Consider the following 19707-nt stretch of genomic DNA (forward strand, 5'->3'; position numbering starts at 1 on the left):
CATTAACATCACTACGCACTAAAATGCAAAATCACGTGCTGCAGCCTTTTGGAGGTTTCTGCCACCGCAGTGTTCGTGGTGCTTTTCGTGAGAGGCCACGTTTGAAAACCAACGGGCCCATCAACAGAGAGGCCGGAGGGCCGCAGTCACGCCAGCCCGTCCGCCATCTCCCCCTCCAGACGCATCCTTTACATAGTCCTTCTGCGGCTCCATGATTGCGCTCGACTGCCACCTGCGGCGGCGCGATCGCTCACGGGCCCGAACAGAACGACTCTCATCTACCCCAATTTTAGTAACGTTATCTTTCTTTGTTGACGAGATGCCTCTGTTTGGGTATGCCTGTGTGACACAGTTACTAAAATGGCAGTGTTGTCTTTTTGTGATCTTAAATCCTGTTTGCCAGACTGTCAGGCCCCTCCGGCGGTAAAACTTAGACTCGATCCTTCATAAGGAGGACGAGTGTTGTGTTAAAGAGACAGATTGCAAGTGGTTGATGTTGACTTCAACTCTTTTTTTTTTCTTTTTTCTTCATTATTTCATTGTGTAAAAAAAAACAAAAAAACAAAATACAAGCATATAGTCCATATATGCATCTGAGGAGGAGAATGCGTGTGTGAGAGGAGTGGATTGGATTTCACTGCAAAGGCATGTTGAACAGTCGGTCAATTTCCTGCCACACGTTCAGTTTTCCCTCCCCATGTCAAATGCCTCGATTTCCTCACAACACATTCCTGATGCATTATTGGTCATGGGCATTATATAGTCCCACATACTCCGTCCCTCGGAGTCCGGGAAGTATCGAATTGCCTCTTGTCTTTATGTGAGCGAGCAATAAAGAAAGAGAGAACCGAAGGCGCATGAGGGAGAGCGACCTGTAAGCCAACAATGTTTTATCCTGTAGTTGGGGAAGACCTAGCATCTTGTTAAAGGAGTTTTCAAAGAAGTCAGAAGGTTGGCTTCCTTTATTTGAATGTCGTGGCTTTTTCATTGTCTATATTTGGAGCTGGAACCAACTTGTGATGAGAAATCATAGTACAGAATATCAATGAAGCCTCTTTTTAATACACAAGTAGGTATTAGATGCAATTTGCATTTTTTTTTTTATTATTATTTTTTTTTTCTGTTTTCTATGCTACTATAAAGTAAGGGAATATTCCCAGCAACATTATTTGACATTATCAGTCTATACCTGTAACATTGTGTGTCTAAATACAGCCTATAAAAGGTATCATTTCACGTCCTGTCTCAGTCCATTAAAGCAGATAAACGATGCCACCAAATGACATTGAAATATTATGCGGACCCTCCACTGTAAACAACTTGCCAAATGAGGTTTTAAACCAGAGGGAGCGTGTTGTCTGTGAAGAATAAGTGCATGTTTGCAGTGGCAGTGGGGGAACTGACATGGCTTGAGGCCTCCATATTGTTGAGGGAAGTTAAGGAGGTTTAACTCGAGTGTGAAATCCATATTGAAGCCCTTTGGATATGCTCGACTTGACGAGTTGCGTGTGTGAGTGTGTGTTTTTGCATCTGTTCGTCTTTTGTGTCTGCACACATGCACACGCCGACCTTCATGTTTCTTTTACATGCGTGTGTGTGCGCGCGCGTTTTTTTTTTTGCTATGAAATATATGTCTCCATGCACTGCTATGAGTGTATCGGACTGGTATTTCCATTTAAGTGTGTGTGTGTGTGTGTGTGTGCGTGTGCGTGTGTGCGTGTGTGTGTGTCTGTCGTATGATTTACGGCCCTCCGCTATTACATAAATCCATTGACTGGTAGCTCAAAAAGCCCAAAATGTAGAAAAAAAAATTTCCATATGGAACTTATCATAAGCAACCATATTTCTCCATTACTCTGAGCAATTTGTTTTAATTGCCTACTTAGAAGTAATATGGCCCCAAACTATAATACAAAAAAAAAAAAAAAAAACCCTAAATGAAATATGAGAATGCCCATTAACTGGCACGATTATGTTATAATAATCAGAAAATTGAGTTGTCAGGATTGGAAAGCCTCTTTAAGATGGTAGTTACACAGCATATGCTGTGTGCGTATGCGTGTGCGTGTGCGTGTGCGTGTGCGTGTGTGTGTGTGTGTGTGTGTGAGAGTTGGAAAGTGCGGCTGTGTGGACCTGACAGACACTCTCTGCTATTCCACCTGCTCATTCTCTAATTGGAGGGTCTTTTATTCTTTTGCAACTTGATTGAAATCGAGCTAGAAACATTACAGAAATTGCTCGGAAAATAACGATCGCAGACGGTTTGGTTTTTCAATGATGTACGCGAGGAGGGGAAACGGTGAATACATTAATGATGCTAATTTGTCCGTGGCTGCACCTCCTTGTATCACAGCCATATTCATAGCGGAAAAAAAAACATCCTTTCAGCGATAATTCCTAAATAGCACCGTGGCCTCGGCTTGCACTCCATCCCGACTGGCTGGATGGGTGTTAATTAGTTTAAAATAATCCCAATTTTTTTTTCAATGCAGCGGACGTGACGCTAAAGCATATGAGCACGCTGTACACATTCTGCTGAGTCATGGTTCATGAATCGCTTTTGCTTCAACTTAATTTCACTGATAAATGGCTGTGAGGGAAGCCCCTGGGCAGAAGTTTAATTGCCGAAGCATGCGTTCTAAATTCTGGAGTGATCACCGCATCATCCCTCCGACAATAATATCATCGCCTCAAACGTGTCACGAGCTGAACAATATCATCACGATACTTGACTGAATGACCCACCGGTCTATTTCATGTAAATATGTGCGACAAGTATGTGGCGAAAAGCTAACCCAGAGGAAATGGGTCAGAATTGCATCTCAAAAGTGAGAAAAAAAAAAAAAAAGAAAAGGGGGGGAAAGATAAATGTTCCCTTTTCTCTTAGTTGACAATGTTCAATGCTCATGTTTAAATGTAAGTCACACTCAAACACGTGGCGATAACCTCAGCCGCGGATGATTCTGAATATTATTGGAATAAAAACACATTTTCTCTTCTGACACTGATTCCCACTTTGTGTTTGGGGCTGTGCTTCACTGAGCTCCTCCAGTCATTTTTCATGTGCGAGGGGCTTTTAGATGGCTTTATTTTCAAAAGACAGGCAGGAGGGATTCTCACGGGGCTGTGGCACTCCCATTAGGAATACGACTCCCGCAATAAAGCGCGCGCACACACGCACGCACGCACGCACACACGCACACACACACACACACACGAACTCAGAAACACACACCAGCTCTGAAGTCCCCGCCTGCACCAAGCATACACAAATTGTGTTTACATTGTACCCAAAGATGTTTTGGAGCTCTGACTCCAAATTGTTTGTGTACTGTGAATTTATAAACTGGATTTTCTGTTCCGGTTTCTCAAGGTAGAAGACCAAACTTGCGTCGATTTAGTGGTCCAGGAAACGGCTCGGAGCGTTTCTCATTTTAAATGCAAATGCCGCTACTTTAAGCTTGCTTTCTATTTGCTTAAATTAACATGTATTGGGGCGGCCGCGCAACATGTAAAGTTGTTCTTAATGGATTTTTAAGGACATAATGAGCTACGCTCTGCTATTTGTTTTCATGTTTTTGGACTCCAAGCTATGCCCCTAATCCTATTAGACAAAATCAAGACCGACATGTGCAACTTGGAGAACTGTTTTCATTATTTAGGGAACAGAACACACCTGTGGCACATTTGGAGTGTGTTTAGGTGAAATGCATTATCAGTGGGTGCGTGAGAGGCTGGCATCAATCATGGCCAATCACATCAGCTCCTGTAATTCCCTTTAAAAGCAGTGCATTCCCTGCCATGAGTCACTGACAGTTTTATTATGGAGAGCCCTGGCCGCTAAAAGGAATAGAAGGCGGTCTGGAGTGAATATTCTTTGTCTTGGAGGGATATGCAGCGATATAAGGCACACATGTATAATACACCGAGTATGAATATATGGCACTGTGAGTATGCTGCCAATGATAGATGATGTGTCTTTTTAAAGTTGAAAAGACTCTGTAAAAACAAAATGAATGTATGGTGTCCATGTCAGGAGCATTCAGCTCCAGTCATTTGATACCATTATAACTCAGTTTTGACGTGTATTACTCATGCTTCTGAAATCCTCCTAAAATACACACTGGAACACATAAAATATGTGATTAAGTTGAAAAGGGGCTGTTTTCCTCGGCTAATGAATGGCTGACATATTGCAGACGCTACTGATGGTGACTGAATGGTAATTAAATGAAATGAACCCTTTCATTCTGTTTAATTTCCACAAGGCATTGCATGGAAGATTTGTAATTGCAACATAAATTATGTGAATCTGGGTAAAGGTCAAAGATTTCTCTTGGCTTTTGCCTAAAATAGGACACATTCATACTTGCTGCAGCTCCAGATGCCCATAAGCAAGACAGTTAACCCCTTTTGGCCTCAGCAGAGGTCCCTTGTGTCAGTGTCTTTAAACCCATGAGCACATTGGGTTTTGCCATTAAAAATAGCATTTAATGCTCAACTGACTTCCCTCAGGATCAAATGAAAATATGTAAAGAAACAGAAGTGCTTTTTTTATTTTTATTTTTATAGGACAAAGCCTTTTTGCTGTTGCCCTACTAAGTCTTGATTACACGTGCACTTCCTTGTCCTCAGCCTTCCTCGTCAAAAAGAAATAAAGGAAGCCTGGGTACTCTGTCACCTTTGGACCTGACTGAAACACACCGGCATGATTGTTGCTGCTGTCTTAGATGTGAATGGAGAGTGGATGGAGATTACCCACCCTTTTGTCTGCTATGGATTTTAGCGATAAAATGCAATGGGAAGAACAATTTTCCTGTTGTTGGAACAAATTGCCCTCCTATTGCAGAGACTTAAACCTGGTATATATCAGGGTCTTTCTGTGGCAATGCTTCTATCTTTACCAGCTCTACATTTCAGAACCACGGCAATCTGCTGTCTCCATGAGCGGAAGCTATTAAGTGTCTGAATTGTGAAAACTCCAGTGTGTAATTCTTTTTGCCCATTTATTAGAGCTATTTTTTGTTCCTTTGACTCGGCTTATTATCTTTTTCACAGGCGTCAATAGTGGCCACATTTGCTCTTGGGATTACGAATTGGTTTAAGAGAAGAGGGACAGTCCAAGACAGTATAAGACGTGAAAATGTACAAATTCAAACTTATAAACAATGATAGATATATTGCCATCAAACTAACTACACTGAAACCTGCGTGATGTTGCCGATCATGTATCGCAGCCAATCATAGCGTACATTCAGCATACAGATCAGAACATCATGCTCTGCTGCAGACACCGAATATCACGCCAGCGACAATGCTGATATCTTTTCTAGAAATGACTTATCTTTCCGTTATCCTTTTCATAGGAAATTATCTTTCATTTAAAAATGTGTTGTATGTTATTATATTGCTCCACACACACCTCAAAGGACGAGCCCTGCTCATTAAACATGTAAGGAGCGTGGGAGGCGAGCAGCCGTCAGCAGCACGGAACTGAAGCAATCAGATTTGAGCTTGACACATGCGGTGGGACTCGGGTAGACATGCGGCCGCAGGGACACAAGTCGAGTCCTTTGGCTTCGGAGGGTTGATCATTGCTGCATTAAAGAGCAGAATTACAGTTTCGAGATGAGATCAAAAGCCGGCGAAAGACATTTCTTGCGACTTGCCTGCTTTGCTGTTTCAATTAACATTGTACTGATTTATACCCACTTGCATTTAGCACCAACTCAGCTCTTTGACATCCTATTTTCACTGTGTGTGGCATGTGCGTATTGACGATCATACAAATGCTTCTTTGTAAAATCGAGCTTTTAAACAACACATTGCTCGGTGAGAATGAAACGCGTGGAGAAGTCATCGATCAACAGAAACATAGAAAGCAGCGAGAGCTTGTCGGGGATTGAAATGGCGCTCATACCCGTGTGTGTACTCACATGTATGTTGGACTCACGTTGTACATGGACTCCTCTTCCATGTTACTGAGCTGCAGCTGGCTGATTCTACCATCAAGTAGCCGTTTGAACATGAGTGACTTCAGTCCTCCGTTAAGTCACGGAAGTGTGCATTAAATGAGACTGTTCACAGGGATGATTAAATTGATGTTATCATGATGTGTACCATTACTGGGATGGTTTGCCTTTACTCAAAGAAGTTCCAGCAAGGGCAAATTAATATATAACAGGACTCACTTCGCAAGCACATAATGTATATCTGTGCTATTTCTGAGACAACTAGTTGTCAGTGGAGACATGATGAGAGTGCTAATTCTGCAGTATGTTATTCTTCTGTTCCCACCATATTTATAAATACCCTGCAGGCTAACCATCATGTTTTATATGAAGTGGTGCAATTTCTTTTGCAATTGTATTGGATGATAAACGTCAAACTACCAAAGTCCATTTGTAAGCTGTGGATTGTAACACCTTCAAATGTTTCTGGAGGCACATAACCAGAAATAATTACTTTTCCTCCTGCGTAAATTATAAATGTAGATCAGAAAAGTGGTCATATGCGAGGAGATCTTGGCAGCCGCTTTGGAATATTAGTATCTCTGGATGAAACCCTATGTGTTCTGTTCCATTCGCCAGTAACACCATAATTACAGCAATGATGAAGCTTTAATTTAAAGGGATGTTGACCCCTCCATAAATGAGACTCGAGAGCTCTCCAATTAACATATAGGAGCACCAAAATGGCCGCATATATCAATGAAATACCATTACAGGGACACGGATGGAGTGGCCCGGAGCAAGACGCGGTGAGTGGCTGCAAGAGGAGGGAAGTGAGTGGGAATAATTTTCAAGCAGTCATGGTAGTATGAGAGAGAGAGAGAGAGAGACACACACAAAGAGTGTGAGAAACTGGGTCTGAAAGAAGGCAAAGATGGAGAAACACGCCGAGGCCAATATGTAGCAGAATACCGAGAGATGGGCTGTGCAGCACATTAATGCAGAGCGGCAGACGCAGAGGCTGATCGAGATATGAGAGGAGTCAGGCCACCAGATGGTCTAATGACCACGGGAAATATTACAGCTGGCAACTGCACACCAACATTAATGACACCAGTCATTTAAGAGCCCCGAAAAGAGAGCTGGTGCGTGTGTTTGTGCACGTCTTCCTGTGTGTGTGTGTGTGTGTGTGTGTGTGTGTGTGTGTGTGTGTGTGTGTGTGTGTGTGTGTGTGTGTGTGTGTGTGTGTGTGTGTGTGAGAGAGACACACACACATTTAACCGTACGTGCACGGTCAAGACGTCCTCCTAATCATTGTATAATTAGTAAAATGCAAAAGTCTGGAGACATTCTAACCTTCATTGTGTGATGAAAAAGCTGCATGTTAAGGTTTGGCAATGTTGGTTATATGTTCGACGCAAATGTCCGTCAGAATTCCCTCAAAAATGAGGATGAATTCAGTTTTAAGACCTGATTACATCAGTTTTTTTTTTCTTAAAAAGGCAAAATAAGTAGATTCGTGACTTCAAACAGATGTTTGGGCGCGAGGTTCAACTTTGGAGAACTTGGAGCCGCATATTTGTGCCACTGGCAGTCGTAAGCCGTGTTGACACCGCTGACCTTTGAGGAACCAGAGAGTCGGAGATGAAGCTCGTGGAAGCTATTGGAACTTAGTGGCACCATTCGCTTTCGTTTAAACTCCTCTGTCAGAGTAGAAACTGCACAAGAGACGACTGGTTTGCAGAAGCAGACGGTACAAATACGACGTCTTTCGCCACCAACCTAACGAGCTTGTGAACTGTAGTGACTATGGTGACTATAGTAAGTATTCCCATATCATACAGTATGAATTGAGAAATTCATATCACGATAATGGCTATATTTTGACTAATTGACAGAATGATGATGTACCGTTATCACACGTTATTATACAATTATATAAATATTGTTTTGGCATGTCATTTATTAAAGGCTAACATCGGAATCACAAATGGATGATGACGGACGATGCAAGTAGATAAAACCCAATCTAATCTTAGACGGTTCTTTCGACAATGTAAAATAAAAAAAGGACAATGTAAATGAACAAAAGAAACAGCAAAAAAAAAAAAAACTTTTTACAGTATAACTAATTTTGTCTTTCTATCTTCCTGTTCCATCACGTCATTCCTGGACGGGACAGGCTACGACCGAGCTGCATTTATGTACTTCAAGGTGTGCAGCTGCTCTTTGTCTCCCGCTCTGCATGTCCCTCTTGGTCCTCTTGTGTTTCCCTCCATTCTCCGCTCCCTCTCTTATCTGCCTCTCACGGGTCTATATGAAATATTCTGACCAAGGCTCCTGCAGTGAACATATAATTAGAAACCACCGAAGCGTGGCTCCAACATGGGGTGGGCTTTTCTCCTATCTGTTTGGTGAAGGGTTGGTGGGGTGGGGTGGAGGGGTGGAAGGGTGGGGGGGGGTGGTGCTGTAAAACATCTTCATGGTCAGAATACTCCGCCAGCCTGAAATGATGGTGTCCTACAATACATTTAGATAGATAAGGACGAGAGAGAGGAGAGAGGAGAGAGGAGCGGATGGACGAGGCAGAATGGATAAATGGATTGATAGATGGGGCATGAGGGAGAAGGACGGATCATCACCCGTGGGACGGAGAGAGAGAGCGAGAGAGAGAGACAGAGAGAGAGAGAGAGTTATGGCTCGTCTCCATTAGCCCTGTTTTTCCACGAGCCAGAGATAACACCGGGCCGCTTCGTCGTTTAGTTTCTATATTTATTAATTAGCCGGCTTTGCCAAAAAAAAAAACAAGACTCTAATTTTTAACCATAACGTGACTACCGAGAATACCGCCAAGTAGAAAGGACAGCAGCAGGCGGTAACGTGTACTGAACCAGTTTGGCTTCATGCGAAATGATGAATCTCCTGTCATCTGAACATCTTTCCGAAACCACGGCGATATTCAGTCCACAGTAAAATACAGAGAATATTCGACGTGATTAATCACCAACCGCTCAGACAATCAGAACACTAACTGTTCAGCTTCACTTTGACGTTATACGTTCAACAGGTGACATATTGTTGTACTGATCTTGACAGTTTACGCTCATACCATCATACCACTAGTTTTTCCTCAGTCAGCTATAATTCTCTCACTTTGTGAAGTTGCTTTTTTTTTTTTTTTTTTTCTTTGATCGAGACAAATTCCTTCGTGAAGTAAGTGAAATCTTACTTGGCAATAAATCTGATTCTTATTTACATGAATTTCATCACATACAACTTTTTTTTCCTGATGTCATTGTGACCCACCAACTGTACTTCGGCCACCTAATGCTCAGTGATGAGGTCTTTTAGTGAAGTCAGCCTCACATTGGCCGATCCAGACATTCCACAGTGTCATCGTGACACTTCTACGTTATTTTGGGGCGGGGGGAGGAGGGGGGGGGGGGATCTTCTCGCCAGACACGATGACGTCACGCATTGACTTGCACTACTGTGGTCGTCTCCAGAGTCATCACGATCTCGTTGTCTCACGCACAGCTGGGTTACGATGTCATTCGCAGGACCTGCGTCCTAAGCTGGACGCGCAGCGCCGTCGTGTGACTCCGCGGTGTCGTTTGGACTTTTCGCTCGCCCCGCGCTGCTCTCGGTGACGCCGCGGCGGAGCTCTCTCCCGACCCCCGGCGTGGGTGTACACCTCCGCGGTGGCGCTTTGACTTTTACCTGACTTTGTCCTCGCGCGGCTTTTATGACGTCGCCGTGGTGTGACTGGGCCAGTCACGGTTTGTGCTGACGGCTTATTGCTGTATTAGAAAAGGACAGAGGAGCCTTTGGGACAGTTTGCGTTGTCGCGTGTCCTTGGAACGCGCCGGCGTTCACACGTTGTCACATACGACGCCGCGCGCGCGCGCACACAAACGCACAAACGCGCCCAGGCGCTCCCGCAGGAGGACACGCGCTGGGTTACATCGTGACATATCCACACGCACACGCGAGCGTTGTCTCTTTTTTTTTTTTTTTTTTTTTTATGAGCCCTTCCTTACGGCTCTAGCAGGAAATGGATGTCCGGTAGCCGGGGCTGTTAATTAACGTTTATGGCTGCAGATGACCGTTTGAATCGTTAGACTGGCTCTCACAGCCTTCACGCCAAAGCAACCACGGTATAAAAATCCAATCTCTGTCCCTGACTCGGAGCCAAAGTAATGATGGTGGATCATGATGTTGATTTGTTTTATTATCCGAATGTAAACGCGACTGATCCCCTTTTTTTTGGGGGGGGGGTACTTGTTTCTCTGCCCCCGAACCGTTGTAGCCGAGGTCCAGGAAATGATTCATGACAATGTTCATGACGGGTGTCTTGACACGCGATGATGATATGTCGGTCTCGTGCACACCCTCTCAGATGAAGTCTCTCCCAAAATGCTCTAATCCAGCCTTTTTCTCACCTCTTCGATTCCCTCGTAACGCTCTTGCTGTTTTTCTGCCCCCCCCCCCCCCCCCCGCCGCCCTCACACCCTTTTACTTCTCAATTTCTCTCTGCCTGTTGTATCACACAGCGATCTATACAGCTGCTCCCCCCTGCAGACCCAGCCCGCCTCCCACGATTGAAACATTGATTGCACATGAGCCACGGTGAGAGACGGTGTGTGACAAACAACACTCGCACTCAACCTGGGCCGGGACTCGGCAAAAAGGGAGAAGGCGCAGGCGACACCTCGACGTGACGACGAGACACCTTCCGCGGGGACGCGCAGACGTAGAGAAAGCCCGCGTGTAATGAAAACAGACTCGCAAAACCCGCACGCGTATAAACAAGCAACACAAATTTGGAACCATCAGAGTATAGAAACCAAACTTAAAAGAAGCGGATCATTCCTGGAGCCCCCCGCCTCGTTTCCATTGTGCTCCCTTCCCTCAGCACACGTTAAGCATCCCTGTCTCATGTACAGTACACGCACGCACGCACGCGCGCGCACGCACACACACACACACACACACACAAAACCACACACAGGAAGCAACACACCAATGGACATGAGTCAATTCCAATCACAGCTCCAAACACCTGTCTGCCAATCTTCCAATAGTGTTTTGTCTGTTTTTCGCTGGCCAAACTGTGTGTGTGTGTGTGTGTGTGTGTGTGTGTGTGTGTGTGTGCGTGTGCATGCGTGTGCGTGTGTGTGTAAGCCCCGCATTTGTGTTGATATGTCAGTGTATGCGGGTTCGCAGTCTGACGGCCACAGATAAGGTGGCAGTTATCTTATCGTGCTGAGCCAACCTACCCTAAACCCTCACAGACCTCAGGTGTCACAGCATGCTGGCTCTTCCCCGAGCACCTCCTCATTTTCATGTCAATTTCACACCATTTTTTTTTTTCTCTCCCTCTCGCCGTCTGCCCTCCCTCCCCTCTGTCTTCGTCCCCTGATTTGCCCCCTCCCTTCCTCCCTCCCTTCTGATCAGCAGTTAAGCCCATTTTAGTGGCCCACTTTTTGCTCCTTTGTTCTCCCTTCATCCCTCCCGTTTCTTCCCACCAGCCCTTCTGATCTTTCTTGGTATCCATCCACTTGGCCTCGCGATCAATGTCTCCCATCTTTGGCCAACTTTGACAGCGTTTGCTTTCCTGTTTTATTTACCCTCCCTCCCTCCTTTTCCCATCGTTATTTCTTGCTTTTGGCTTATCACTGACTCCCCTCTCAGCCTCTGCTGTATTCGAGAGGAGGTGACAAATCCCATTAACGTTGCCAGACCACCTCAGTTGTTCTCGACGTTTTTCTCACTTCCTCTCTTATGCTCCTTTTTTCCCACCACATTTTCATCCAGTCATTTATTCACAGCCCAACAGAGACGGCAGTCTTTTTATCAATCTGCCAGTCATTTTACCTTCTTCTCTCCCTAACGACCTCCTCTCCCTCTCGGTGTCTCCTCTTTCTCCGTTATTGCCTTGGGATGCTGTCACTCTTCTCCTCTGCCAAGTTGTCCAGCCATCATTCCTTCCCTTCGGCCTTGCAACACCATCTTACATCATATGAGCTCAATTTTTTTTTTTTCTTTCCGTCAGGCGATATTCTCAAAGCGATTCAGTGACAGTAAACTGAGGCCGACAGTTCAGTTGGACCAAGCAGGGCTGTATTTAATATGTTTTTCCAAGCTGAAAACAAGGCATAAAACTTACTCACAATCCAGTCAGTGGTGCATTATCCTCGAATCAGGTGTAAAAATGGTTCATATTCATATTTTGGTGAACAGACTAATGTAATACGGTTGGTTATTAATTTTTCAAATACCACATTTCCACCTCTGCTTTGAGGTGTTTTGTGTGTTTCATTTTTTCCCCCACCTATTTACTCTTCTTTGTTTTTGTCAAATTTTCTGCAATCCCATCCCTGTTTTGATCCTCGTCTTCAGCAACTCCCACATTTACCTAAAGCAGACAACCGCAGGCGTCCCTGAACACGTCCCCCTTTCACCCTCCATCTTCGTCTCCCGCCGAATATGACCATCTCTGTCAGCTGTCAGCCACCCTCCCTCTTTCATCTATTAAATTCCGATCAATTCATTTTACCTTCATATCTTTCCTCCCTTTCCGCCCTCTGCCCTCGCATTCCCATCTCAAACCACCTCAGACAGTTGTTATCGCTCTGCCAGAGGACAGAACATGATCTAAATGGGTTTTTTTGTGCTTCCTCATTCCTTCTTCTTTTATTTTTTTTTTTTGGCCTTCCCCTCCGTGCTCTGACCGCATTTACATCTTGCGGTGCAGAGGTGGACGCGATGATGAGAGGAGTGAGTATCTGCTGAACGTCCCTGTGGGCTTTCTCTCGCCTCTCTTTGCCCTTCTCAGTAGATTCAGGATTCATTATTTTCCTCGCTTTGCTATTCTGTGTTTGTGTCCCTCTCTGCTCAGATGGAAGATTTTTTATTTTTTTTTAAAGGACTTTGGACATTTTGCAACAGTTTTTTTTTTCAATTTGATTTTCAGTTAAATATAAGAATGAGCTCTAACGGTTTTCGCAGTTTAAAAATAAATACATGTGTCTGGCTGTCGCCGGACAGGCTGACCTCATAAGGAAGGAAATGTTTAGGATTTAATCTTGAGCCACTGGAAGGAACCGTCTGGCAAATGATTGTCTGACTAATTCACATGGCTCTTTGAAAATGCATCCTGCATCGTTCTTCTCTGCTTCCTCTTCCACTTAATTTGACATGTTCTGTATCAGAAAAAAACAAATTGAACTTGATCTGTTTTCACCTGTTATCCGCTGAGGAGAACATACTGCCCTGTAGAAAAGAGGCCCAAAATAATCATGACATATGAGAGAGAGCAGTTAGAATATTTTTGAAGTTGTGTTTCTAAATAGTGGAGATTTCAAGCGGAGACAGTTGATTTATTCACAGTTTCACGATTCTGACAGAAACTTGGTGCTACAGGGTGAAAAGTGATACGCCTCGAATATCTCCCAGTAACAAGCAACGACAGCTTCCTTGACATTTACATTTTTCACCTGACTTTGTAAGCATAAAGCGCAGTGTCCCGATTCTACTTCTGATGTGTCGAAAGCTGACATTAACTCTCTCTGAGCTGTGAATGAAGTTTGGTCGGTGAGGTTTGAGCTTTGCAGATACAAAAAAAAAAAAAAGGCTTCACACATTTTACTGACACTTCGCACTTGGAATTCCTGTGGGTAGAAAATTATGTCTGCCCATTGTTCACAAAAGCCAACAGTGACAGCTTTAACTCATTTCCATCATGAAAATGTACAATGATTTCAGCACACAGCCCTGAGTCAGCCCTGAAAATACGACAGTAGTTCTGTTTCAAGAACTGACTTTCAAAGAGTCCCCTCTTCAAGTTGTATTACTGTCAGTTTTTGTCTCATAGAATCCTTCAACAGCCTTATGAACTCAAAATAATAGTTTGAATGGCACTGAATTGTGAGAAAAGAGGAATTATGTATTATTCCATATTGATACAATTATCTTAAGAGAACTAAAAACAAATGTCCTGTCTGCTCTTGTTCGGTCATGAAGTCCACTGTTGTCCTTGTTACTAGAGGTGATGTGTGGAGAATGTGCGCCGCAGGTTGCCTCCATGTGTTTCTTCATTAACGTGTGGATGTAAATCCATGAAGTATCGTGACGGCTGTAGCTTGTATGAGAGTGACATGCGATTGGGTGTTGTCTTGTCCAATAGTTGACCCCCTCTTTGCTGACTCATCTTGTAAAGCCCCCTCTATGTTTCAGGCACACGGACGGTAGTTGAATGTCGGCGGAAAACGAACCATTTGTTCCTTTTGTTCAGACTTCATTTATCAGCTGGGACGATGTAACGCAGCTCTCTGGAGATATACATCTTTGAACCTGAAGTCCAAGGCTGACACTGAGCTGTAGATAAGAACACTCTACAACACGGAGATGACCGACTGACCTAAAGAGACAAGAGAGGAGCCATTTACATGTTTGTTGAGGAAATGAACCCAAAAAGGAATGCGTTAAATCATGCTCAGATAAAGGGATAGCATTAACATGAGCTGCAATATAGCTCTGCTCTGTGTTCTTTACCAACCTCACACTTCCTGAATTGACCGTGAATGTTGTCACTGGCTGTAACTTGTCAGTATTGAATATCCTTCGGTGAAGACGGAGGTAACTCGTTGAATAATGTCTTCCACATGTTTTGGAAGTGACTGCCTGTGTTTGGTTTTGCCGCAGATAAAAAGTTAATATGCAAACACTTAAAGCCTGCAGGGTATGCGTACGATAACCACTGCTGCTTTCCGTTTTAGATTTTAATCTCATGCCTTGCCGATATAAAACACTGTTATTATTGTTTTTTTGAGTTGTTTTTTAAAATTATTACTACGTCATTGCGCTTTCCTTCTAAACCACTGCCGTGGCAGTGAACAATGGAGGACTGCAGGGCTCTCAAATGTATGCAAAGCACATATGGCCAGAAATGCAAGGCATTTTGTATTCACTTTAAAATGCATTTACATAAGAAAGTAAATAGTGACAAATAGTGTCCACTCCTTTTCTCTGCACATGGTTGCGAGCCCTCCTCATCATCTCCATCTCTGTAGGAGGTATAATAAGAAATGATGTCCTTCTAGTTCCCTCGGTCCTCTCTGTTTTCATTACACTACAGTATAACAGAGACCCCCTACCCATCACATTAGAATCAGCAGAGAGAACAGGATCCAAGATAAAGCATCTGCTGCAGTGATGTCAGATGACAGTTATGAAGCAGATTACGAGGCTTATACTCTGAACTCGCTGCCTCCAGTTTGCTCTCTTAACCTCTGACTTCGTAAGTGCTCAATCTTCCCTTTTCTACTGTTATTTTTTCATCATGATTTTATTCCGTATGGTCTTTTAAGTTGCGTTCAAGATGATTTGAAATCTCTCCACATTGCTCCTCTGTCCACACCAAATCATGACAAGTGAGACGTGAAGGATTTGGTCATCACAACATTTGAACAGCCCTTATCTAGATGTAGTTTCAAAGTACACAGCTATACTTCGAACAGTTATATTTAAGACTAATAAACAGGTACTTCTTGAAACCTCCACTTACATTTTTAAGGACTGACGTATATATATATATATATATTACTTTAATTATCTGATTCTCCTCTTATCTCCCTCTTCTTCTTCTTAGCATCCTTCTACTTAGTTTTTTGCGACCACTTTAAGATGCAAGCCTCCCTACATTGTCGTAAAATTGCCATCTGTCTTTTTAAATGGAAAAAAAAAAAAAAAAAGAGGCCTACAAACAGAACAGCATTTAAAAAACGATTAATGTAATTCATCCATTTCATTCGTTAGATCCATGCTGCGTTGTGTTACATCTAATTACTTTAGTTCTGTGAAATTACTGTCAGGTCGGTACGGTAAACAAACACGTTGCGCAAACAAACCGGCAGCTCGACCTGTTTTCGGCAGGTTTACCTCCCACTACGCCCATAGTTCGATTGTCTGTCCCTCCATGCTCTTTCAGCCTTCAGCTTCTTAACCTGATCCCCTTGCTTGCTAATAATAGCCCCGGCTTTAACAGAACAGGCTGGGAAACAGAGCAGAAGAGCAGAATTGGGCGACTGTTGGCTCAATTCGCATTGGATTTTGTGCAATGTGCAGTTCACTGGCTCTTAGGACTTCTTTTAGCCCCATTGATTTAGTAGTAGCTCCGCAAGGGTAACCTTTTAATGCTCCGTCTTTATTTTTAGTGTGTTTGTGCAAGGGGATGTTTTTATACTCTGAACGAGGCTCGTCCTTTTGGCGGTCCAAGTAAAAGCGAAGAGTGTTTCAGGTTTAGGTCCGCGCGCGATCAGCAGCATCTCCGTTATCAGGCCTCGATCGAGGTGTACGGCCCCGGGTCCAAATTAGCGAGAGATGGCATTCAAAATCAGCGATGCTGTTTGAAAATGCACGAACGGTTCGATCTCGTTCGCGAGGGCTTATTTTTTTATCTAAACACAGGTTGAAAGGAACCGTTTAATAGATGCGACCCCGGCTTTTGGCCGGTGGGTCGCGCATGTTTGTAAAGTGCATTACGTCTCTATCCCTGTTACTGGTACTGAGCAGAGTTGACGTTAAAGCTCTCGTCTCGTCTGTGTTCCCTGAATCGGAACGTACAGCCGCGATTCGAAGGCTTGGCCGGGGTTCGGCCGCCCACTGAAGTGAACATCCACCACGGTGCGATGCCGTATTGTTAAGAGTGACTATGATTAAAAAGTAATAAGTATGGAGTTTGGATATCTGTGACTGGGATGATCGGCTGTTATGGGATTGTTGAAAAGGCGCACGCTGAGTGTGTAATTATCTCTGAGAGTCTTCTCCCACTCTTCACATTCCCATCTATCTATTTTAATCCCTCCGTCTGTAGTAGCTACTGTATATTTAGCTCTTTCTCTAATTCTCTTTTGGTTTCGCTTTCGTTGCTTCTTCTTGCATAATCACGCCATCGCTCTACACGTAAATCATTTTAGCCTGGCCTGCTAATACTGTCAAGCTCCCTCTCTGGAACTGCACAGAGACCTGCGGGATTTGTTTTTGCTGAGTTGCTCGGTTTTGTTTTGGGTTATTTTGTAGTGTTTTTTTTTTTTAATTTAAAATTTTGTTAATATTTGTATGTTCTTAGGTGGTGTGTCATCCGGGGAGTTCAAAAACTGCTGAATTGGAAAAGTACAGCTGGTGTCAAGGTCTGGAAAAATGGGAGAAAAGTGTGCGTGTGTGTGTGCGTGTGTGTGTTGTGTGTGTGCGTGCGTGTGTGTTTGTGTGTGTGTGGTGAGACTAAAGGTAAAGAGACAAAAAAAAACACAAGGGAGACTGAAACAGGGATGGAGGCAGATAGAGCGGGAGCAAACAAGAAGGGGGAGTGCGAGATGGAGAGAAAGTGTGTACTTGTCTAAAAGGTGATGTTTCACATGATAGCTCGTTGTGCAACGTTACTGCACGGCGGCATCAGCAAATCTACCCCTCTCTTCAAATTTTTTTTTTCTTCCTATCTCTCTCGCCCCACCAGCCAAGCAAGCAAGCAGGCAGGCTGGCAGGCAGACAAGGTTTCTGGAAATAAATAAATAGCCTTTCAGCCACTGATGCCTCTAGAGAAACTGAGACGGGGCTGCCTCGACTCACACAAAACCAAGAAACAAAATAGAAAACGAGCAGAAATGTCCTCTAACTGTGGTACCGAGGTCAGAATTCATCTGCAGCAGAAAATGTAAGGAGACCAGATATCTGAAAACTATTTAAAAAAAAAAAAAAAAAAATTATACCTGAACAGCTATGGGATGAAGGTAGGACAATAAGTAATGCTGACAAATATTTTATTGAGCCTATGTAGGCTTTTTCATATTGCAAAGTGCGCTGAGGAATCCTGGCCAAAAGAGGATAACTTGGCAATTGATTGTTTTGATAACAACAATATTTACATGGTTGGGCAACAACTTGTGTTTTCCCTTCATATATATTAGGAAAAACATATTTACATCCTTTCTGGCCCAAATGCTCTCGCTGTAGTTAATACCTGGGCACAAATTGTCTGCTGATGCGCTGATCACTGTGAAGCCCAGTTGTACTGTGTGATGGGTTTCATGTTGGCTCTCAACCGAAACCTTCACGGGGCCAGTGAACTATTTTTACTTCCAAATACATTCCCGGAAATGTTCAAATAATCAAGCAATGAATAGGGTTTCTGCTTTTATTTTGAAAGCAGAATCCTACTTTGAACTTCCATATGAAATATAAAGGTTTTAGTTATATAATTTGTGCTACAACACAAAACTGCTGTATACTGCTGGTTTTGTTGGTTTGTCTTTTTCTAAGGAAATTGAAATATTCCAGCAGGAACAACAGTTTGTTTTTCTGGCCAGTTAAGTTGGACTGTCAAGGCAGAGGTGCTTCCTGATAGGCCGTGATCAGAGTGTGATTTAAGGTCTCTGTGGCGGAGAGGTAAATGATGACTCACCGGTATTGATCAGCAACCCACTAACCCCGCTGCATATATATTAGTGTAACTTTGAGGTGTTGCTGGAAAGAACAAACATGTTTGTTGTGAACTTTGTTTGATTTTACTGCTTTTACGCTGAATTTGTCGTGAAATTAGACCCCCATGCTTATTCTCCCTCTGTGTTTGAAAGCTATTGACACTGGGTGAAAGATTTACTTGTATATTCCATTTAGACCTGGTGTGACATTTGCATGCGTCTCCGTTTACAGCTGGATGCGACGTAACCCGAGTTTGAGATGATACCATTGAATCGTATCGCCATATATGGCTGCAGACAGGGCAACAAGGCTGAACATGTGTTACCCCATTGGTCTGCTGAATGCTGCCTGATAGGTTAATGAAGATCCCATTTCTCGGTCGAATGCTGGTATCTATTTCAAATTAAAAGCCCTCCAGTGTTTCAGATTTCACCCAGTAATGTTGTATTTCGTTATTGTTTTTATTACTCTTTTTTTTTTTTTTAGAATATTAATAAAAAATGAGGGCAAATGGTATAATTTCCAATTAAAGCCAAAGGTTTAAGCTTTCATATGGTTTTTATTTTATGTTTGAATAGTTGTACAGGCTGAAAATGAACGGTTTTAGTAAAGGTTGACAATTCTGCCCAAGTTTTTCAGAAAACCTTCAGGTTTTAGAAGGTTCTTTAAAAAAAAAAAAAAAAAATTGCTCTAGGTTTATAATGTTGTTTTAGAGGGTGCCTCAGGTCATAATGGGTTAAATCACTCGTTCATTCCAAGTGATAAAGACCGACTAAAATCAAACTCCTTCATTAGACACGCTTGTATTAAAGGTTGAATGTGTCTTTTGTGTTTAGCTGACTCAATCACACTCAATACTTCAGTTCTTCTTGTTAAGTTTCACTCTACACTCAAAAGTCTAATTTCAGAGCTTAGTCTTTTTTTTTTTTTTATTATTCCATTGAGTCAGTTCTATTCTATTTTCCTGTACTCTCGAGTGATGGAGTTTTTTTTTCCCGCTTTTATATTGGACACTAGACCACTTCATCAGGAGCGTGACGTGGCTGCTGTAACAGCCGTTTTACAGCGCAGCAGATTTGGCTGATGTGCATGGCAAGTTAAATTACCATGAAGTAGAGCTAGTGTGTGTGTGTGTGTGTGTGTGTGTGTGTGTGTGTGTGTGTGTGTGTGTGTGTGTGTGTGTGTGTGTGTGTGTGTGTGTGTGTGTGTGTGTGTGTGTGTGTGTGTGCGCGCGTACGTGCGAGTGTGTCTAGCAGACAGTATGAGAAGCGTGTAA

The 19707-nt window shown here is 43.3% G+C and overlaps 1 protein-coding gene across 3 annotated transcripts in view; it reads left to right on the top strand.

Annotated features, from left to right (window-relative positions):
- The window catches only part of cntfr (ciliary neurotrophic factor receptor), a 231180-nt gene that overhangs the window by 15237 nt on the left and 196236 nt on the right, over positions 1 to 19707 (top strand). The window lies entirely within an intron of this gene.

The sequence above is a fragment of the Brachyistius frenatus genome, unplaced genomic scaffold (genome assembly GCF_029030835.1).
Source record: "Brachyistius frenatus isolate BFR_SWC_R1_liver_20210118 unplaced genomic scaffold, ASM2903083v1 Contig_3, whole genome shotgun sequence".
NCBI classification, from domain to species: domain Eukaryota; kingdom Metazoa; phylum Chordata; class Actinopteri; family Embiotocidae; genus Brachyistius; species Brachyistius frenatus.